Source organism: Sphaerodactylus townsendi, linkage group LG02 (genome assembly GCF_021028975.2).
Source record: "Sphaerodactylus townsendi isolate TG3544 linkage group LG02, MPM_Stown_v2.3, whole genome shotgun sequence".
In the NCBI taxonomy this organism is placed as follows: Eukaryota; Metazoa; Chordata; class Lepidosauria; order Squamata; family Sphaerodactylidae; genus Sphaerodactylus; species Sphaerodactylus townsendi.
The window spans coordinates 77,117,649-77,141,474 of record NC_059426.1 but is presented as its reverse complement, the minus strand read 5'-3'; the positions used below and the strand labels follow the sequence as shown (position 1 = coordinate 77,141,474).

At 43.2% G+C, this 23,826-nt stretch overlaps 1 protein-coding gene across 1 annotated transcript in view; it reads right to left on the bottom strand.

The window, feature by feature from the left end:
* RASSF7 (Ras association domain family member 7) overlaps positions 1-23,826 on the bottom strand; it is a 98,446-nt gene that overhangs the window by 15,124 nt on the left and 59,496 nt on the right. The window contains exon 2 of the mRNA XM_048484564.1: positions 11,155-11,302. The gene's annotated coding sequence lies outside the window, so the exon portion shown is untranslated. The remainder of the gene's footprint in view (positions 1-11,154; positions 11,303-23,826) is intronic.

Sequence of the window (23,826 nt, the reverse complement as noted above, 5' to 3'; positions counted from 1 at the left end):
GAAGAAAAAAGGAGTAATCAAATATATGGAAGTAGATGATCTTTCAAGTATGCTGGCACCAAGCCATATAGGGTGTTAAAGGTCAATACTAACACCTTGAATTAGGCTTAGAAAAGACCATTCCTACAACCCACTCTAGTCAACACTCCGGCCACAGCATTCTGTGTAGCTTCTGAACAGTCTTCAAGGGCAGTTCCATGTAGAACACATTGTGGTAATCTAATCTAAATGTTACCAGGGGAAAAATTCATTCCTGGGTCAAACTGTCTCCCCATCTGTAGCACCTTCATTTTGTCAGGATTAAGTTTCAGTTTGTTAGCCCTCATCCTTCCCAAAACTGCCTCCAGCCGCCTGTTGACATTGAAACAGTTCAAATGAAACTACTGGAAACTAGAAACTAAGATTTCGATAATGCAAACAGCAATCCAACTCTGTTTAGAAAGCATTTAGGGTTGCATGTTTAGCTAAAGATGACCTCCATCATATAGTTGTGTGCAACCAGTTGCCCAGACACCAATAAATAAGAATCCTGTAGATCAGGTACAGAATGACTAAACCTACTAAACATATGGAAAAAAATCTGAGTTGGGATTTTACTGATTCGTTTATTAGCATGTTAAACTTTTTTTGTATGTGTGTGCCATCAAATCATATCTGACTTACGGTGACCCATAGAACTTTATGGCAAGAGATGTTGGGAAGTGGTATGCCATTACCTGCCTTTGCATCACAACTCTGGTGTTTCTTGGAGGTTCCCATTCAAATACTAACCAAGGTTCACTCTGCTTAGCTTCTGAGATCTAGTGAGATCAGACTAGCCTGGGGATATCCAGGTCAGGGTTGTTAGAATCTGGCCTTCATTTAAAAGCCACCTTTGGCTGACAATACCAGAGCTGACAAATGTTCTTTTTTTTTTTCAGAGCAAAGGGAAAGAAGTAAATCACCCAGATAAGAGGGGGATAGGAACAGAACAGTTGACACACAATCTACAAAATGCCTAAGTTGATTTTGACATTGTGGCTGTGTTTATTCGATTTCTCAATCCACAGCTAATATTTATATGTAAGGGTCTACATGTCACTGTTCAGAATTGTCACACAGAACACTAGTATAACTTTTTGTAAACTGTCATGTAATTTCGTTCTGCTTTTTTGTTTTTCTGCCCCACGTGGATTTTGTAAAAAATAAACTACACTAAAAGATATGGATACAGTGTAAAGTCACAGCCAAATAAAACTGTACCAAACTCACCTCCAAAGATACAGGATAACTAACAACAAAAATGCATGTGGACTTTAAGCATTGTAAATCCTAGTCTACAGCTTTGAGAGTTCCAGTTATGCACATTGAGATTCTCTGATGTGATTGTAGTGCTTAATTGCTGCTTGTGGATAATGACCTTCACTTTTTGCATTGTTTGCTTTATTAAGTCACTTTACACCAGTGGCGTAACTAGGCAAACTGGAGCCCAGGGCAAAACCTCAGTTTGATGCCCCCCCCCCCAGGCATGTGCCCGGTGCAACGTGCACCCCCCTCCCCCTTGTAGTTATGCCCAGGGGCGTATCTAGGCAAACTGGAGTTTGGTGCCCCTCCATGGGCAGCCACCCTCCCCCACTGTGACCAAGCAATGATTTTTTACACCAGGTCGTTTCAAAGTCACCATCACATTACAGAACTTGCCCCAACTCACAAATCTGAACACAGCAATAGGCCATGCCACACAGCAGAAATAATTTTTTTGAAAACATTTTCAAAATGCTTTCAAAATGTTTTATTACTGCTATGAAAACATTTTATGGTGTTGTATCCAGTCCTCCCATTGGGGGAAACAGCATCACTTTCAATGTTACTTAAACTGGGAACCCCAGATTCTCCCTTTAAGGTGGATTTAAAAGGAGAATCTGGGTTCCCTCGTTTTAAAAAGTGATGCTGGAATCCACCCCCAAACAGCATCATTTTCAGTCGTGTTTAAACTAGGGAGCCCAGATTCTCCTTTTAAATCCACCATAAAGGGAGAATCTGGGGTTCCCAGTTTAAACAACATTGAAAGTGATGCTATTTTGGGGTTGATTCTCCCCCAACCTGAAACAGCATCACTTGCAATGTTTAAACTGGGGACCTCAGATTTTTCCTTTAAATCCATGCCAAAGGGGGAGGGGATTTAAAAGGAAAATCTGGGGAAATTTGGAGGGTGCCTGCTGTCAGGGGTGCAATTGTTAAGCTAGCAGCACCAAACATTCAGGGTATCTTTAGGAGACTCTCCTAATGATACCACCCAGGTTTGGTTAAGTTTGGTTCAGTGGTCCAAAGTTATGGACCCTCAAAGGTGTAGACCCCATCTTCTGTTAGCTCCCATTGGAAATAATGGGTGATGGGGACACCCCCTTTGGAAGTCCGTAGCTTTGGACTCCCTGGACCAAACTTCACAAAACCTGGGTGGTATCAGTAAGAGACTCTCCTGATGATACCTCCCAGGTTTGGTGAAGTTTGGTCCAGGGGCCCAAAGTTATCGACCCTCGAAGGTGTAGCCCCATCTCCTATTAGCTCCCATTGGAAACAATGGGGCACCCCCTTTGGGAGTCCATAACTTTGGACTCCTTGAGCCAAACTTCACCAAACCTGGGTGATAGCATCAGGAGAGTCTCCTGAAACATCTCTGAAATTTTGGTGCTGCTTGCCTAAAAACTGCGCCCTCTGCAGGCCAAAAATGGAAAACCACTGAAAATAAAAAAGCCCCACAAACAAACCTGCAGTTTTTGTGCCCCCCAAAAGGAGGCGCCCTGGGCAACTGCCCACTTTGCCCAATGGGAGGAATGCCTCTGCTTTACACCATGTATTAATCTAAGTGAATTTAGGAGCCTGGGTACAGTGCGGTTTGTTTGGTTGCCACTTGGACTTTGTTTCATTACTTCTGGCTAACTTTGCCAAGGTAGTTTATCACGTTATTTTATTTTATTTATTTTATTATATTTATGCCCTGCCCTATCCTGGCCAAGGTCAGGCTCAGGGTGGCATACAAACATTAATGAAATCATCCAGATAACACTAGCTAGTTTGCGCATGTCTATGTTCCGTTTAAAAAGCAAAAATAAAAAACAAACTGGTTAAGACTAACAAATAGTGCGAACCAGATAAATCATATATGGGTGTTATTAAAAGATACCATCTGCAAACACGAGTGGAACAGTTTATTTCCATAGGGCAAGGAAACATCTGGAATTAGTTGTTAGAAGTTTTTGCTATCAAAAGAAATTTAACTAGATGAAAACACTATTAGATGTTTCTTTTTATAGACAGGGTGATGTAAATTATTGATTCTTCAGTAGGTCATATAGTGTATCGCCCCCACTAGTTGTGGACACCCATCACTGCCCTAAAGGTAAGACTGTCATTGATGCACAAAATAGTGAACACTTTTCTAATTTGGCAATAGGAAAGAATACTAACAATTCCAAATTTCTACTGTACTATACTTCCTACTAGTAATGCCCACATGCTCAGAAACAAAACAATGAGCAGTCTTATGCTTTGTGCATAGACAGCAATTAAAAATTAGACCAAATTCTTGGGTCTCAGCCTAGCACATTACACATCACTAATAAAAAATAAAAGGATCTTAATGAGGCAAAATCCCACATTCTACAAACTGTCCTAAGTAGATGCATTCTTCAGTTCATTATAATAGGTACAAAACATCACATGAATGACAGGATAGGAATAGAAGTCAGCACAGGAACAGGGACAGGAACAGAGACATCCTTTTCTAAGTTGTACATTCGATGAAGGCTGGGATGTGGAGGTGGGTCTGAATGAAGTTTGGTTGTACCCCCTAATTCAGTTAATATCCAAATCCTGATGCTGAGAGGAAAGGGTGGAGCCAAGGAAGCAATACAGCTCACCTGATCCAAGGATATCATAATGGTTTCTCACAAAAGGCATTTACGGAATTTAAGATTCTCTGTAGCCGTACTAGAAACAGACAGTGAGAATTACAGTTGTAAGTGACAGTTAAGGGTTGTTCCAAACAGTTAGCATTTCATTTGACAATCCATTCAATGAAGATGGTCTTCCTTAAAATCAGCTTAAGTTCTACTTTTTAAAAAAAGTCATTTGACTGCCCAATACTAAATGAGCAAAACTGTGTAACCAGTTAGACGTTCTCCCAAATGGATTTTGAACTGGGCATCATCTAGCCTGAAATGGACCTCTAAACGAATAAATCTCATAATAAATAGACTGTTCAAAAACTATGTACATCTCATTCACTTGAGCAGTTCTCAGCTCACAGCTAGAACAAAACGTCATGCTACCCAGACTAAAAATGTCACAACAGCAGCTGGTATGGGAAGATAAAGGGATGCAGAATCAGCCTTTGCTATTTACCACCTGTTGAGATGGAAAGAAATCTTTTGGAACTGCTTGATGAAGTGATAATTTTGTTACTTTTGTTGACTGAGGAACATTAATTATTTAATTGGAGTTTTAACTTTAAAATCTGGAAGCAGATTGTTGGAGATTTTCAAGCAGCATGTAAAATATTTGTTTGACTTTTACATGCAGTTTTTACAAGGTTGATTATACTCAGTTGCCACAGACAGAGAAACTGAAGTGTGATTTAAATGTCATTTTAATGTAAGAATTACCAGTGTAAACACATTCCCTCCAGCCAGTGGTGGGATTCAAATAATTTAACAACTGGTTCTTGTAGTGGGAATTCAATAATTTAACAACTGATTGTTTACAAGAACCATTTTAACAACCGGTTCTACCGAAGTGGTGTGAACCTGCTGAATCCCACCACTGCCTCCAACCATTTCACAGATGAAAACAGCCAGTGCTGTGCATGAGTAGGTGGGGCTAAGGGCAAAGTCCATCCAGAGGGCAATGGCAAACCCAACCTACTTAAATGTGCTGCAAGTGTAAAATGGGAACCAAACGTATATTCAAAATGATGGCTCCAAATGACACACCCTGAAAAGCAAGCTATAGACTACAAGGCAAAGGAAAAATAAACAATATGTATGCATGCAGATAGTATGATGTATTTACATAATTTAGACAAACCTCGTCCTAATTGGGAATTAGTTTGTAGATTGGGTAAAGATCAATCACAGAATCCATAAGGGAAAAAATCTTAACTGAAGCCATTTCATAATTATTTATAAGGAAACATATTGTGCATTCACCCAAACAGCAAATGTAGCCCTCCCGGCCCCATATTCAGGATTACAAGACTTACACTGTAGTGACATATGTGCCACATAAATTTAAACCACAGGTACTCTTCAGCACTGATGCCCACCTCCATTCTCCTCTATTTCTCTTCAGAAGAACCTTGCAGGGTTGGTTTTACTGAGAGTACATGACTGACCTAAGGTCACCCAGCACACATCCATGACAGAGTAGGGATCTGACCTGGGTCTCCCAGATCTTAGGCTGACATTTTAACCACAACACCACACAACAAAGCAAAACAAGCCAAAAATACTGGGTACTATCAGAAACCATCTCTGCCAAAATCAGCAGGCATACGTCTGCTAATCTAATCACAGAATTACCTCCATGGGATGATAGCTACCTATTAAAAAGGAGGGAACTGAGCAGGCTGAGTAGAATTGGCAAGGAGGGGGGGGGGTTGTTGTTGGTCCTTTAAATAATTAAGTTGTGCCCAGATTCACCAAGGATGGATTCAGGAGTTTGTTTTCATTATAAGGGCTGAATATGGAGTTGGGGGACATGTAGCCTCTCCTAAACTCTCCTTTTTGCAGTTCAATTCATGCTTTTTAAAACTTCTAGCCCACTTTTCATTTTTCAATTTTCATTTTATACTGCTATAGTTTATCCATAAAACTAAATGAGTAGATGGCTCAGTCTAGTGTCCCCGCTGCCCAAATTCCTTGTGGACGTTATCCTGCATTGTTGGAAAGTTCAATTGCTTCTCCCAGCTGGCTTCTTTTTCCATAGCCAGCTCATCAAGTACACTCATCTGTCTCACACCTAAGGATTCCTAGGGCAGGATCTAGGGCGGTGAAGGAGGCAGCTGCCCCAGGCAGAATGTAGAGGGGACAGCAGTTGCTCCTGCTGAATCACTATAAATTAGGGAATATCAAGAATATGGTGGTTTATATATATATATAAATGGACTTTCCTATATATATGACATGTCCTGCTGGACCAGACCAGTGATCCATCTAGCCCAGCATCCTGTTTCACACGGTGATGATCAACCAGTTGCCCTGGAGGGCCAGCAAACAGAGCCAAGGTACCCCCCTCCCCCACAATGTTGCCTCTAGTATGGTATTCAGAGGTTTACATAATTGTGGTAGGCAGCTCCTTCATGGGTGTCATCTCTGGCCATCAGATATGTATAATTAATAATACAGAGCAGAAATGTAATTATTTCTTTCAAAATCAGGATGTTTGTTGAAGAGTAGGTATTTGCACAGATAGGGCTTGTGACTATCCCAACTCTACCTACGACACCTGTAAGTTAAAACCTAACTAGATAAGCACAACAAGGAGGATTTTTTTTCTAAGCAGAAAGCTATGATGAACAAGGCATTTAATTTGCTGGGAAAAACTTATAATCAAACGATTTTTTCCAGTTCTTCCTGGATTCTCTTCTCTTCAGCCAAACAATTTATATTATAGAAAACAATATTTTCTAACCAAATGTAAAACCATTTTTTTTTGCTTACTCCATGTATAGCCTAACTTTCTTGCCATGACTCAAGGGGATTACAAAATACTTTTAAAAATTCAGACAGCACAAGATATCCAATAAACAAGGCAACATGGATAATCTAGAAATAATTTAAAATGTTGATTAAAATTGAATAAATATATGAAAGCATCTAGATGGCGTGTAAAAAATCAAATGTGTTCATGAGGAATGAAAAGGAAAACAAAAGATAAAGATAATACATCTGCTATATGCTCAGGATATTTGGTAAACACTCCCTTACCCAAAAACCTTTGCATTCTTCTACTTTTTTGTATATTTCCCCCCAAGATATCCTTTAGCATATATTTCTAAAGATGTGGGGGAGGAATGGACTTTCCTATATCTATTTGTTCGTATTTTCTCTATGTTAACGTCATTAGGGGTGCTTCCGCATTGTCGTGCTCGACCTGAGATCGACTAGAGTCCGACCCGAGTCCTCCGCACAGACGTAGCGTCGGACTCGTGTCTGACTCGACTCACCTCCCTCTCGCCATTGAATTTCTCGACTCTACTGGGGAGTTGAGTCGACTGGCGGACTCGGGTTGCACTCGAGCCGAAGCCGACGGAGTGCGGAATCTCCGTCACTCGACTCTGCCATGTAGCCAATCACAACTAAGTATTTCGCCCATGCGCAGAAGGGGAGACTCGTGGCGGCGCGAAAAGCTTTGGGCATGCGCAGAACGGGGGACACAGCAACCAATCGGAACGCAGCACAGGGAGGTGGTCCCGCCCACTGAGCTCGGCTCCGGAGACACGAGTCGGCTGCTGTGCGGAGGAACGGGAGGACTCGAGTCAAGGTAAGACTCCGCCGACACGAGTCAAACCTGAGTCGACTCGTGTGTCCGGAAGGGCTCTAGGTGATCTCCAGTTCTTGTATCATATGATATGCTGCAGAAGTACCCCCAAATCCTGTTTTGCAGATCCAATTTCTCTTTTTAAAAAACACTCCTTTCCCCCCAGATTTTCCCAACACTGAAAGTGTAATGTGTCTGATCACTGTGTTTCTATTTTCTGCACCCTTTCTAGATCTATTATTGGTTAAACAAAGCCTGTCCAAAAGGAATGGAATGAAATTCATCCTTTATGGTCAAGATAAACAAAGGCACATGTAAAGCATGAACAGTTCATTTATTTCTGCTGAGGAAATAGTTTTCTCCTTGAAAAAGTGGGCCTTTCTACATCCTCTACTCAACTGGGAACAAGCAAGCAACAACTATCTTCTTAACACTGCAGACTCTCTAGGGAAGTGAAATACTAAATTCAAGTGATGGGGAAAGGATAGTGTAGAGGCTAAACTGTATTCTGACAGGAAAAGGACTTACAAATGCAAACTGAACTATTTCCTACTCACTTCAAATTTCAGTTTCTTAGAACTGGTTGACTTAAATTTTTCCTTCTGCTGCATTAAAATCAGCAGCACCACAAGTATTCAAGCCACTAAGAGGTCAACATTGTATTTATTATGTGGTAGCTTTTGGGTGCTATAATTTAGGTATGACAGTAACTTCTGGCTTTAACTGTACGTTTTGAGGTCTAAATGTGAGGTCTAAATGTCTGGATGAAATGAGTCATTTCCTGATGTGAGAGATGGCAAAATGTTGCTTTTACACAAAGAAGGTATTATTAAGGGTTTTCCTAAAATGTAAGCCTATAGTAAGTATTTTCACAGATAAACATATTTTAGTGCACAAATATAGGCATTATTTAGAAGTCACAAAGAATATAGCCTTCACAGAAAATATAAAGGTTGTTGAACACTAAGTATAATTTAGCTTTATAAAAGTGTATGTAGAGTTCATATAAAGTTCACTTTAAAGATGTTAGAAGTCCAGTTGACTCCAAGGGTTATTATGTCTCCTCTTTTGAAGTCCGTTAGTAGGGTTTAAGAGTTTAGTAGGGGAAAGTTCATAATACATTTTTTTATCTGCTTAAAATGCTTCTATATTGTAACTAAATAATGAAACTTAAATAATATGTTAATCACTCATGTTCAATATATGTATCCTAATGCTTCATGTGTAATGAATCCTGCTATAAATGTTATTCTCTCAGTTTAAAAGTGTAAAATAGCTAAAACAGCTTGCTTCTCTAGATCCTAAATTCCAGTAGGTGCTATTAAGCAGAAACTCCATACAGAAGCTTCTTAAGGCCTCTAGTACTAAAAGTCTTTTTTCTAAGATGCTTCCTGAAGCTTGGTTTCAATAGTCATAAATAATAAGGGAACATGAGTTCTTGTGCCAAACAGACACCTGTTGATAAGAGGGCCCCCAGCAAGCTTGGGATAGTGTCTTCTAAAGCAGGGGAGTGGGTCAAGAAAACCCAGATTCTTGTGCCAAGAAGTACCCGCTTATAGGGAGGCCCTAAGATCCTGTGCCAAGATAGAAGGCCTTTTGATGAGAGGGGTAAAATATGATGGTAAGTCTCTCACACAGTAAGATAAGGGAGACCAAAGACGTAGCAGGTGCATCCAGAGGGCATCCAGAGGAAGGATGATATATATCATGAAGATATATATCATGAAGACACTACCGAAGGGTTGACAGTTAAAAGGAACCAAATATTAATTACAGGAAATGACCATATAAAGATGTATTAATTGGAAGAGATACCACCTGGTATATGACATAGTATGACTAGATGAATTGTAATAGGCTATGGCCCTCATCACCTAGCCAATGGAGAAGTGAGGGAGGGATTGGGTAGTCCTGAAAAAGTAATATAAACTGCTGTAGAACAAAGGAAGGGTGTGCCTACTACTGAGTGGACACCCGATCTTGCAAGACCGTAAACCAATAAAAGCTTTGTTATCTGCTTCACCAACTTTGTCCAGATTATTTTGAGGGTCCTTGGACCCACGTTTCTAACACTGAGAATAAGAAAAAGCAACTAAAGAAGAAACCTATCCCCTCCCCCAAGTAATAAATGAGAAATACAGATCAATAAACTGTATTATGTCGTATTCTCAAGCTCTACATTATTTATATTGTCTTTGTTTTAAAGATGCTTCACTTTTTTAGTAAAGCATACTATAGAAGGAGAAGCAAATCACACATTGAAGTATACTATTATTTCCTGGAAAGGGGAAGAATGACTACCTCTCTCTCTCTCTCTCTGGATTCCCAAGGGTCTTATATTTTCAAACTAACATGAACAGCCTGATGTGTTCAGACAAGGTGTGTGACCATAAAGAGCCACCTGAAAGACTAAGAAAATTTGATTCCTTTGTAAAAGATTTCTTGAACTGAAGTCAATTTGTCAAGTAGATTCTAAGTTTTATGATGGGACAAAAATATTAGTTTAAGGCACCACAAAACTATTTTTGCTGCAACAGACTGAGCCATCTACCCATCTGGAATTACTATTTGAACACAATTTTCATACTGTCCTTCACACAGTTGAGAGGCAGAACATGTTTTAAATCAAATGCGCTAAGAATACATCCGCTTGTATAACTATATTGCCCTAGATATGTGCTCAGATTTTAACAGGCACCTGCTGAGGCGGGCAGTGGAAGAAGCCAGGATTGGGGCTAATGATTTTTTAAAATGTATGGATGAGTTCTGCATCACTATCAGACAGCAAATACTGGTACAGTTTTTATCAGAATAAAGACAACACTTGTAATTTTTCATCAACAGCAGCAAAAAGAACTCCTGAATTATATGCAGAATTCCCTGCATCTCAGTAAGGTTACTACGCTATGACCTTGCCACAGGCAGCCACATTCCACATCAATTGTTAGAATGTGAGAAAGGTGTGTGGGCAGGGCAACTGTCAAATATTGCAGATAAGAGCAAAGTCCAACTTTCACATTAATATTATGATCCCAGTGTAGAACAATAAAATTAAAGATCTGATTCATGTGACACAGCCCTAAAGACAACAGTGTGAGTGTGTAACAACTGCGTAGCCTCTTAATTTGATGGGCTGAAAACAAAATGAACATAGTTACGAGGATTAAGGGCAAGCTTAAGCCAATATGGCCCTACTGAAACAGCACTTTTGAGCATTCAAGTATTTTGTAAATAGCTGACCCATTCAGATAAATGAAACTGCAGGGAATTTGAAGTACTCTCTTTCATAGCTCTGGGCAAGTAAACACAAGGCATATACTGAAGTGCATTCCAACTCAAAGATGCATGATAGAATATATTTTGATAGTCATTAACTTGCTATTGCAAACTTGCTACTGTAAACTCGTTACTGCAAATTATTTCCTCTGATACTGCATAAAGAATATGAACTTACTACCAAATATACTACCAAATATGACATACATTCTATCACTTTGATGTGTACAGGCAACCCAGGCCTCTAGCAGATACATTAATGCCATCAAAATGAGCTAATTTTAGAAAGTTGTACACCATTCAAGACAATTAATCTGTATATACATCAATCTGTATTATTTAAAGGTCCTTTCAGGTTACCTTTACTGCTGGTCTACAGCTGTGAGTTTTTCAGTTTTATTTGCTGTGTTGAAAAGAATATTCCTTTTTGTTTCAAACCTCCTTGCTCCAACTCACTGCACTTCCCTCCTCTGGAGGTGGTGGCAGTCAGAAGCTGTTAACTAACCAGCTGAAATGAGAAAACAGGGTGACAAGCTCAGGATCATAGGTAAGTTGATGTACATGGAGAAGGTAAGTAGCAAACAGTAGCATCAGACAAACAAGCTACACAGTTAGGTCCTCAGAGGCATCTAGCTAGAATTTATGAGTGTAAAGGATTCAATGGTGTTGGTGAGCGGGTCGGCTGCCTGACCTTGACTACATTCCACAGCCCGGGCGATGGGCCAGCTCCTCCGCCGGAGACCTTATCTCTGCGAGGGAGATGAGATCTCCGTTCCCATGGGAAGCCGGGAGGGGGATGGGATGGATAGAGTTATAACCTGTGCTTCGGGCGGGAAGTGTCATTCCTGCCACTGCGCAATGTCACGTGAGCTTTCTAAGATGTCTTAATAAATCCGGCCTCTTTTACACCCAAAAAAAAACCCAGTTTTTCCTTTTTTTTTATTTCTGCTTCTATGGAATTCCTTACATTGTGGCAGGAATCTTAGTTCATCTATGATGTTCCTACCGGCGTGTGGACCTCTGGTGTCCTCGGCATGGAGAGGTTGGAATCTATTTCTGTGGAAGGTTAAAAGCGGTAGCCCCCAAAGAGGGCTCCGCAGCCTTCCCTTCTGGGATTTGGAGGAACCCGCGGGAGAGAATCCGGGTCTCTCTGGTAGCTCTTTCCCCGCTCCCTGCAGAATCGAAGCATGAGTCTTCCCTTACTCTGTTGGCATCGAGGGACGAGGGAAGGCGATCATGTGGACTTACATGGAGTCGCTTGAAGCGCCTGTCTATGGACTCGAGCGCCTGTGGATCGGATATCTGCTGCCCGCTTCCATGTGGATTACAAACCTTCAGGTGCAGCCTGTCACGGAGGGGAGACGGGTCTGACCACCTTTCATGCGCGACTTAGCGCAGGGAGTCCATTGAACGCATTCCTGGACTCGTGATTGTTTGGTGATGCTCCCAAGAATCCACCGCGGCCCCCCCAGATCCCGGATTAGCAGCGCTGGATCTGAGATGCCCTGTGGAGCCACCCGGTGGGCTTACGTACGTCCCATGGGCGTTCCAGGAGGGAAGAGGAGGAGTCGAGGAGAGGAGCCTGCACTCCCTTCCGGATCTATTACCCCTCTCCCATCGGAAGAGAGCTGGGATGAGGAAGTGGGGCCGACTACTGGAGATGCCCAAGAAGCTTGGGCCCGTGAACCGGCAGCTATGGGAAGAGGGGAACGCAGAAACAGCAGCTGCAGCAAGAGCGTGAAAACCTGCAAAGAGACCCGGGATGCATTGACTACGCTAAGGAGAGAGAGCTGGCTGCGCTTGGAGGGGGGAACTGGAAGAAGCAGGCAGAACCGCAGGACATCCCAAGTTGGAGTCTCACGGTCACTTGGGTACAGCCCGGGCGCCAGAGGGGCGACGCTAAGCTGGAGTCCTACCACCTTCCAAGGACCGGCATCCCACCCAGAACGCCAGCTGGCAATTCGGCGTTGGTACCTCCCAATTCTCCACCCGGCATTCCGGCCCCCCCTGCGCAACCGCTGCCTCAACTCTGGCGCAGAACCACCGCCCATGCGGGCGCCAAGGGGCCGTGGAGAGGGGATACTACAGGCCTCCAATACCTGCCCGCTTCGATGGGACCGCTTCCAAACTTCCTCTACTTCATCTTGCAACTCGATGCCCACATGGAGGAGACTTCATGACGATTTATACCGGTCTGAGCGCGAAAAAATACGGGACATCGGCTCAGTCCCTGGATGGAAGTGGCGGCAGCCGACTGGTTTGTGACCTCTTTTGAACCCTGCAAGATGAGGATACTGCTTACGTGTGCCCTTGCAGATTCCTCCAAGCCTTAAGGGCTCGCCTTCCAAGATCCGGGTGCTGAAAATGAAGCTATCCGCACCATCAAATCTATCCAGCAAGGCAACCGCTTCGTTTATGAATTTGCCTCGTGAATTTCGATGCGGCGGCTGCTCGAGCTCCCTCCCTGAGTGGCCTGGAGCGCATGAGAGTATATGTGAATACTTCTCGGATGCTGTCGACGGGCAAACTTCGCGCGGAAAAAGGTGTTTCTAATTCGGATCCCCCCGCATCTATTAAGCTGTTGATTGGATCGACTTTGGGGATCCTGGCAGGTGGCGCTCTGTTTGGAATACGCTTGCGTGCCGGGGGCCGCCCACGTAAAACCCGCCACTACCACTTCACCACTCGCTGACCACCAAGCCAAGCTTCTCCAGTCCGCCCCTACCGGGACCACCTCACCAGTGCCGTCTGCCTCGGCTGGGATTGTGGTCTTTACTGCGGAGGACCAGGTCATCTGGCCGGCCAACTGCCCAAAACAGAAATAGCCAACCGCCTCCGGCTGCGCCAAGCACCCCATCTGCCAAGCCACCACGCGAAATCCGGGACAGCCCCAACAGAGCGAGAGATTCAAGGCAGGTATTGAAAGGCGCACTCCAGAGGTGGGGAAGCAGCTGTGCTGCCTTTCTTCAGCCCCTCGGGGACATGGAGTTCGACTCAGACGCTGGTGAGTGAAATGGCAGCCCCATCACAATCCAAGCGCTTCTGGCCAACCCGCTTAAGCATACTGCGTAGATTATAGCCTCAGCCCCTTGTAGATTCTGGCTGCTCCCATTGCTTAATGCGCCCCAGGTGGCATGGAGGAACTGGGTCTAGACCAAGTCCCCTGGCTAAAGCTTCCATACCATCTTCACCCAAATGGATCGGCAGTCCTCTCGGGAGCCGAAGGACCGGCCTTCGAAGTTCAAAAGCGCAACCGGTCCTCCTCCCGCTGCTGCCGACCATTGGGGAGAAAATTAGTTTTATTCTCTGGCGCCAGTGGCCAAACACTTGCATAGTTCTGGGCATGCCATGGTTGTTGTTGCATCGAAGACCAAAAAATTCATTTTGGAAAGAAAGGATCTTAGGGAATTCACTGACCCTCCCTGCGGTGAACACATGAATTGGGGGGAAAACTTCGGCTTCTCCTGACACACACACACCCCTGGCTTCTATCAGCGATGCCCGCTTTAACTGTTCTCTCGATTCTACCGAACATTTCCACCGCGGCTTACCAAGATTTGGGCACAGAGTATTCTTCAGGGGAGCAAGAATGCTGCATCAGTTGTCCACCCCATAGGAGACATACTGACTGCAAAATCGTAATACAGCCAGAGCATGAAGCTACCCAAAGGTAGAATCTACCGCCGATGAGTCCCAATGAGGAGAAGGAACTTCGTGCCTTCTTAGACAAGAACCTCGCTTCGGTTCACCATGCAATCGGCGGGCTACCAAACACACACATGCTGCTCCTGTATTGTTTGTAAAAAAAGAAAGATGGCTCTTTACGGCTCTTGGCACCCGATTACATCGAGGACTCAATGCAGTCTCTCTGTCCAATAAATACCCTTTGCCGTTAATCAAGGACCTTTTAGACGTTGCGATTGGAGCAAGGGACGCATCTTTTACTAAGGTTGGACTTGAGAGAAGCTTTACATTATAGAGTCACTGTGAAATTGCTGAAGGCTATGGAAACACCCTGGACTGCATTTCTAACACCTGAAGTTTGGACAGTTTGAATACTTAATAAGTGCCATTCGGGTTAATTGGGGCCTCCCGAGAGCTTTATGGTCCCTTATCAAACTAAGTTCTCCATGATTTATTGTACATGTTAGAAATTAGTTGTGTACTTAGGATGAAAGCGCTTTTAATCTATTCGCAAACCATGGAGGAAAGACATGAGGCGCTGGTTCGAGAAGTATTGAAAGCGCTTTGCTCAAACAACTGCCCTCTTTGCCAAACTTTCGAAATGCTGTTTCCACCAAACCTCTATTGACTATTTGGGTTACCGGATCTCGCCCGAGGGGCCTCTAAGATGGGATCCTGTTAAGATTGATTGCAGTCCTCCAGTGGCCTGCCCCTACCAAACCGAAAGGAGCTCCAATCTTTTCACTGGGTCTTCTGCCTAATTTCTATCGTGACTTTATACCCCAATTCGCTGAACTGACTCTCCCACTCTCCACAGACTTCTCTTTAATACGCACTGGGCAAGGGTAAAGATCCATTGACTGCCAAACCCGGGGCCCCCCTTTCCTGGTCTAAAGAATGCTCAGACAGCCTTTCAGCTTTTAAAATCTGCTTTTACTTTCACCCGAACCTATCCTGGAAGCACCCTGGATCCGATCTCCCATTTGTGGTTCCACGTGGATGCCTCGGATGCAAAGCGCTTGGGGCAGCCCTGTTGCAGAAAAAATAAAGATGGTAGGCTGGTTCCGTGGTGCTTGACCTTTATCAAAGAAATTCTCCGGTGCTGAGCTCCAACTGGACTGTAGGGATAAAGAGACTTCTGCGGCCATCAAAGTAGCTTGCACTCTCCACTTGCGGCCACTGGCTGGAAGGGGCTAAACACCCCTTTCAAGTTTGGAGTCGGATCACAAGAACTTGGCACGCTCTCTCTCCACCCCTCAAGATGTCTCGCTGAAGCAACTTCGTTGGGCAATGCGATTTCTTTTCTCGTTTCTCTTTCACGGTACATTTTTTCCCCGGAAACACCAATAAAACTGGCTGATGCGCGCTCTCGCTTCGCCCGAGAGGAGGGGTGTGAGCTGCCTCACGGGACATTCCACGCATCCATTCTCTCCCCCCCCCTCCCACCATTGGGGCTGGCTGTCACCCCGATCTCAGATTTCCGCCCACTCTCCTCCTCCATGCCCATTCCCAGCCTGGTTCTCTCCTTTCTTCCTACGGGAACTCGAGGAGGCCCGGGGCTGCACCCAGCCACCGGGCGGAAGGTGAAGGTGACTCCCACCAGTGCGTTTGGAGAATGGGTGTTTGGCGACATCGGGGAATGTTGGTACGCACCGCCTCCGCAAGCAGGTTCTCGAAGGGCTCTGTCATGATGCCCGCTCAGCTGGACATTTTGGCTTTCTCAAAACTCTACATTTGGCCCGCGCCCGTCCAATTTTGGTGGCGCTGCTAATGCGCCATAAGGACATTGACAGACCATATATTAAAGGTTGCTCTGTTTGTGCGGAAGCCAAGACCGTGCCAGGAAAACCCCATGGCCTATTGAAACCTCTCCCACGGTGGCCTCCCGCCCTTGGGAGAGTTTCATCTCCATGGATTTTTATTACAGATTTGCCAGAAAGTCCATGGCAACCACGGTCTCTTGTGGGTGGTGGTGGGACTTATTTTTCTAAACAAGCCTCTATATTTCATCGCCCTTTGTAACTTCCATCCCCTCCGCCTCCTAAGTTAGCTGCCTGTTCATTCAAGCATAAGTTTACCGGGCTTCCTACATCTCCGCCCCCGTATAGGTGGTCTCTCCGAACCGCGGGCCCCAATTCACTTTCTAAGTTCTTGGAAAGCTTTTCTAGAGGTTGTTAGGGGCCGCCCCGGCGTTAGTCTTCAGCCCCTACCACGTGCAAAGTGACGGTGGCAGGTGCCAGAGAGAACGCAACAGAAACCCTGGCAGCAGTATTTACATGCTGTTACACCAATTACCACCAAGACACCATTGAGTGCGAGGCCTGGGATCCCTGGTTGGCAGAATACGCTCTATAACAATCGCGTGTTCACAGCAGTACAAAAAAAGACCCCGCTTCAAATTGTGTCTGGTCGCTCCTTCCCTCCGTTGCGCAACCATCTCGCGGAAGCATTGGACCCAACCGGAGTTTCAGCAATGGATTTCATCTCTGGCCGAGGGGTGGAAAATGGTCCAGACTGCTTTACAGCAGGCCAAGGACTCCCAAAAGCTTCAAGCAGATAAGCAATCACTCGAGGATTTCCCTCTGCGTGTAGCGCCTGGGTGTATTTGCTTCACTACCAAGAATCGTCAGAGATCGTGCATAAATTTTCAAAATTGAGGCAAAAGATTTGTGGGACCTTTTCCAGGATTACCAAAGTAATTAATGATGTCACTGCCCGATTGGACTTGCCTAATTCTCTTAGTAACATCCATCCTGTCTTCCATTCCAGTTTACTCAAGGAGGCTCCCGTTTCCGATAGCCCTGTGCACGACCCGCCGGAGAGACCCCCACCGACTATTATTATTGTTATGGCCACAAGCATTCACGAGATTGACGCTTGCATCCTGGACTCTCGCTTTTAATTCGCCAAAGCGCTTACAATATTTTGGTCTCTTGGGTAAGGGTAATTTCCTCTGGGTATAATCAATGGGTCTATTCGAAAATGATTGACGCCCCCGCTTCCTCATTTCTGCTTTCCATCGGGCTCTTTCCCAAGCATTTCAAACCTGGGGAGGGGTCTTCTTTAAAGAGGAGGCAGAGTGTAAAGGGATTCAATGGTGTTGGTGGAGTCGGGTCGGGCCTGCTCTGGACCTTTGGACTACATCTCCACAGCCCAGGCGATGGGCCAGCTCCTCCGCCGGAGACCTTATCTCTGCGAGGGAGATGAGATCTCCGTTCCCATGGGAAGCCGGGAGGGGGATGGGATGGATAGAGTTATAACCTGTGCTTCTGGCGGGAAGTGTCATTCCCAAGCACAACTGCGTGTACGTGAGCTTTCTAAGATGTCTTAATAAACGGTCTTTTACACCCAAAAAGCCTTTTATTTCTGCTTCTATGGAATTCCTTACAATGAGACAGAAAGCGAGATGACACCATTTCTCCAGGTTTTGTTTAATCCAGATTTCTTCTGATGGGTAAACAGTCACAAGGACCCATACAACATCTCTAGTTATCAGACAGGGCTGGACAGAGTCCTGGGCTGTTATTGCTCATATTGTATATAATTAATAACGTCAAGGTATGGCTTACAAAAAGGGAAAGCTCTGGCCTGAAGGTCCAAAGGTGCACAAACTTGTATGTATTAATAATAGGGCTTCTCTGTTTGTATATCATGTGAACAGGAAGCTTGCCTATTATATTATTTTCTAGAAAAGTGCATGGATTCAGGTCCTTGGACTAAATCTTCCCCCTGTGCCATCTCTTTTCCGAACCAAATCATCCTCATGAATCTGGCATTGTCACATTTGAAAAGAATTCCATGCCATTGATTATCTGTCTTTTGCAGCTCCAAGATGAGATGAACAGGTACTATATATACTACATGCTACAGGGTGCAGATGCATCCCTGATTTATAGAAAGACATTATCTCGTTGACTACATTTGCCCCTTTCCCAATTGCCCCAATATTCTTAAGAATTTTAAGAGATGACAGAGCAGATGTCTAGGAGAGTTTTTCACTGACACCAAATCGTTAACTAATAGCAGCAACAAGCTCGGGAACATGATATTGTTTGAAGGCTGTGATATAGCAGTTAATTTGATTGGTTTAAGCTGTAGCAAATCCAGGTTGAGTTCTCCCCATAGTGGTTTAAGCTGTGGCTAATCACACTTGGCTTAACATATCACAATTGTGAATAAGGGTTGCCAGTCTTCCGTTGGGTCCTGGAGATCTCCGGAAATTACAACTGATCTTCAGAAATCCCTGAAGAGGGTGGACTCTTTAACACTGAGGGCAGCGACAGTGAAATAGATAAGCTCCACGACCCTCCCTTCCTCTCCTTCCTCTCCTCCCTTGTTCCTCCCCTGATGAACAGTGCGTATGCATAATTTCTTCATTTGGCTTTTTACAAAGTCATTTTGTTTAATTCACTCACTGCTTATTTATGTTCTTAGTGACAAATCTTCTTCCCCTCTGCTTCCTCAAGGATTGCCAACCTAGAGGAATGGCTCCTAGAGAAATGACTCCTTGTTTTTGTAGCCTGCTGAGATCCCTTTCCTCCCCAAACCATAGAAAAACCACATTTTCTTACTCCATGGTTCAGTTTCACTATTCTACAAAAATCGACATTTTAAACAATTTGATAATATACTATAACAAATACTTCCAATCACATTTCTCAAACTTTAATTTAGACAGTAATGAAAAATGTTCAACATGTCTGGCTTTCATTTCTCCACTCCACCTTATACTACCGCTACCAGAAAACATATTGTGCAATACTAACCATGGTACATATTCATAAATATGAAAAGTCATCAGCAATACTCCAAAATGCAGCCAAGTCTCTCCAACACAGGCCACAATACTCATTTTTGCCTCCATCATATTTCCTGACATCTTCTACAAGGCTACTGTTTTTCTTTTTTTCTCCCCTGCAACTAATCAGCAGGACAATTAGAATACAAGGACCATTAATCCCTGTGCAAATGTATCCAGGGCTCATCTTCAATGTTGCTATCACTGGGGTTTAATTAAAAAACTCCCAAATGGCAGGAAAAGCCATGCTCATTCCTCAGTGAACATTATGTTAGGAATCTTAGCAGAGGATTTCATCAAGAGCTGGATATGGGAAAGTATTGCTCAAACCAAATGAGCTAGTGTGTTTACATTTTAACTGGGCTTTTTATACAGATAAAAGCCCACGACTCTACTTCAAAAAACAGGTTTTTCAGGTTGCTGAGAAACAAGACACTGCAGATAGGGCCTACCCTTTTTAAAGCCACCATTTCACAAGCAACATAGACCTCCTTATCTTTTCTCAGCTATATTACTTTCTGTATGCTTAATCCTCAAAAAGGGTCACTCCTTATTCAAGGCAGTCTTGTTCTCTTTCCCACACCCTCTAAAAAGGCATAGAAGTAAAGCATTTATCTTCCCAGAATGATAAATTCTTCCCGTAGATCTATTTGATTCTTCACAGTAGTCATAGCATAGGACTTTTTATGTACATTTGAAAGATGAAATGTCTTGTCAACCTGGCTCACAAGCAAACAACCAGATGACTTTGTGTTGAGGACTGAAATGAAATTGGCTGACACTGTACCAAAACAATCTACATGCCATGTCAAAGTAGCACCAATACCACACTTAAGATTTTCAAGAAATCATATTTTATTCCACAGTTACAGACTCGATGCTGTGTAGTATCCACAAGCAGATCCCCGGAACCTAAGGCTCATAATGTTTTTGCAAGGAAATGATCTCAGTTCATGCAGGAACAGCTTAGCGCACACACACATCCATCCTATGCTACCCCAAAGCCAGTCTACAGTAGAAAAGTCAATTATAAAACAGTAATGTTACAATTCACCTATTCTGCACGCTACAATGCAGCCCACCTACTTTGCTTCGTGGTTGATGACATACTATCTGAAAATGTAGTGGTGGTACTACTACTACTACTACTACTACTACTACTACTTCCTCTTCTTCTTCTTCTTCTTCTTCTTCTTCTTCTTCTTCTTCTTCTTCTTCTTCTTCTTCTTCTTCTTCTGTAAAGCATCCTGGCTTGAACCAGTTATAAGATCCATATTTCAGTTCTACTATGTCATATTTCAGTTATTAAAAATGTTATTCTAGAACTTACACTAAAATAGTTATTCTAGAACTTACAATTTCTAAAGATGCTTTCTTGCAGTACACACTGAGATCAGGTCTAGTTAATCATGCTTATGCTGATGCAAGACATAGGTAAAACACTCCCCAGGGAGTCACGCCCCATTGGCTTTATGGTGCCCTAAATAGCCTGGGTAGTAGTAGCAATAAGCCTTTATTGGCATATAAGACAATACAGGTAAGATACAGAGGGGAAAAAATAAAAACCAGATTTAAAACAATTCCCAAAGAGAATGATAACAAAGAAGCTCTTAATTACAGAGTGACACAACAAAGTTTAAAAACGGAACTATCCTTTAGGGTGTATAATTTCCAGTAAAAGCCACCAATTCACAAACTACAAGATCAGGGTTATTTAGCAAGTATAAGATCTTTTGAGTATCTGAAATCCTATCACAGTTCAAGGGAAGAGGATTTGCATATTTTCCCTTAATTCCCTCATATTTAGTGCATTAGAAGAGAGAATGGGTTAAAGTGTCCAGTTGATTAGAGTTACAGGATCAACCTTAGAAACAAAAGCCTGGTTCTGGTTATGTGTCCATTTTCAACAGGACCCTTCAAGCTATTTATATCTAATGATAACAGAATCCAAATTTTCCAACTGGCTCCCATTAATTACAAACAAAATTGAGGAAATTGGCAATTCTATTGAATCCTTGGGTATGTTGTCCCATCCTGAAGCCTATAACAGTTTGAAAGAAAGATTAGTAAAAACACAATCTCAAAACCTATTTGCAGCAGCATCCAAAACACGTTCACCCCTTAGCTCCTCAATACCATTTGAACGAGGATGCATAGCAGATTATACATGCATAATGCTGAACCCTAGCCTTAGGACAGCTATATCATTGGCTAGGTTCAACGTTCTGCCTTCAGCGCTGCTATATGGTTGATTTTTAAAAATAGAGGGCGCGAAGAGATTCTGCTCCTGTAACTCTAATAGCCTAGGTTATTTCAGGTAATGGACACATAATGCAATGGCTCCATCGCCATCTTACTTGGTATTTAGCTGATCAATGTTATTTCTGTTTCAAACAAACTGTATTAATCAGCTGTGTTTTTATAAAATATACAATCCCCTTGCATTGTGTCATAACATAATATAAGGAATTAACAGTCAGGAGAACTACACTCTAAGGTGCATGTTACCTTCCCATGCAATCCAGGCAGTTGGCCAAAACCAAAGGTCACCTCAAATAACAAAAATGTTACAGAACAAGGAGGAGGAGAAAGTTTCTGTATATTTTATATATCCTTGTTTACTTATTTTGGGAGAGGCCAGACTGTTCAGTTTCATTCTGCCAGTGTTTAGTGCCTGGCAGTGAATGTTTACTTATTTTGCACTAGCAATTTAACAGGCCCATGCAGTAAACAAAGGATGATAAGATGTCTTATACACTACTTGGGGTTTGGTTTGTTCAGATTCTGAAGATACAGATATTAATGCCTTCAGATGTGAAGAAAAAATTCCCTAAATAAAAAAACCTCCACCATGTTTCATTAAAAAAACCAAGCAATCTAAAGTGTTCTAGACTATAATTCTTTAGTGCTCCAAAATGCTATTTTAAACCAACAGGATGCTCACAGGAAAGCTACAGCCAAGCAGCAAACTTTGGCTCAACCTCCCACACAAGCAGCACTCCAAATGGCTGACGTGCAAGAAAATGGGAGAGGCCAGACTGTTCAGTTTCATTCTGCCAGTGTTTAGTGCCTGGCAGTGAATGGACAATCAGCACTGATAGTAATATAAGGAAACGAAGTATGGTTTAAGGTTCACTTTGGAGCCTTCAACAAATGGAATGAAAAAATATTCCTATGCATCCTATGCATTCAAGTTCCAAATAAAATCAAGCCTAGATCTAAATAGTACTGTATAGATTCTGAACCCAGACCGCATTATTATGCACACTATTTTTAGCTACGCCAACCATAACAAGAGAAACTCTGCATATTTTACAATAAAAATTAACGAGTAAGTAAAATCAAGACATTGATATCTGGGGCAGAGATGAAGAAATAACCTGTGGCTACCTAATACAGTAGGTAAGCAAATGGATGTATGTGCAGAAAACACACAAACCATGTGCAAATAACACATGAAAGGAATTCTCTTGAAGTACTCACCATACACTCAATTAAACACAAGGATAAACAAAGAAGCCTGCTTGCCTTTAGGCCAAAATTTACTGCAGTATTGAGAGCAGCCTGAAGATCAGACAACAAATCTCTTTAAGGTTGCCAGCTGCCCAGTGACAGCAGGAGACATTCCACCGTTTGCTTCCATTCAGCTGGGCAGTAAGTGGAAATTCCCCAGTGAAATGGAAAGCAATCAGAATCCCCAATGTGATGATGTTGCTTCTTGTGTGACACAAAAATGATGCCATCATGGCATGTGAAGCTCTAGCATTCAAGCAAAACGCTATGGTTAATCACAAAGTTTTTGAATGTCACTCCCAGTATGACAACATCACTTTTGGACAGCATTGGAAAAACTCTAAACCCTGACCCCAAATCCGCAACATCTGACATTATGTTGCTGTCACTTCACACAAGAAGTTTATTTGCAATTCAGCTTTTTATTGTAACAGTTTTTTGTTCATTTACTGTCCAGGGGGTGTTTCTGCATTTTTCTTTGGGTCTGTCTGTTTTACAGAAGGGAGAAAAACCGACTAACAATGACATCACCAATGCTGCTAACAATAATCCTATACTTGTCCAGTTGAGGGGAATCATGAATGAACACTCCTTGTCAGACAACATAGCAATTACACTGGAGTCCACAGCAACGCCAGTGAAACTTACCAGTCACAGAGCAGCATGTCAACAATGCTCTGGTGACAGACAGATGGAGAAAGCCAACCAGTACCCACCAAACCCCAGGTCGCCTTCCCATCCCTTGAGCTGAGCAGATCAAGGGAAGAAAGAAAAAGAACACAGCACCATGGCATGACTGGAATGAACCCTGGAGTGAATCCACTTCTTCTACCTGGTTCCTTTCTACCAGATACATAACATTCTAGCCACAGCATTCATATGCTTCTCCAGTAAACAAATTGGGGCAACAGTCTTGTCTGCACAAGGGTTCAAATACTGGAGTGGGCAGAGTTCGTGAGCACCAACCTTTTGCCAAGCATGAAGGGGATGCTGGCAAGCAGGCAAACAGCAACAGTTCCAGCAACAGCAAAACAGGG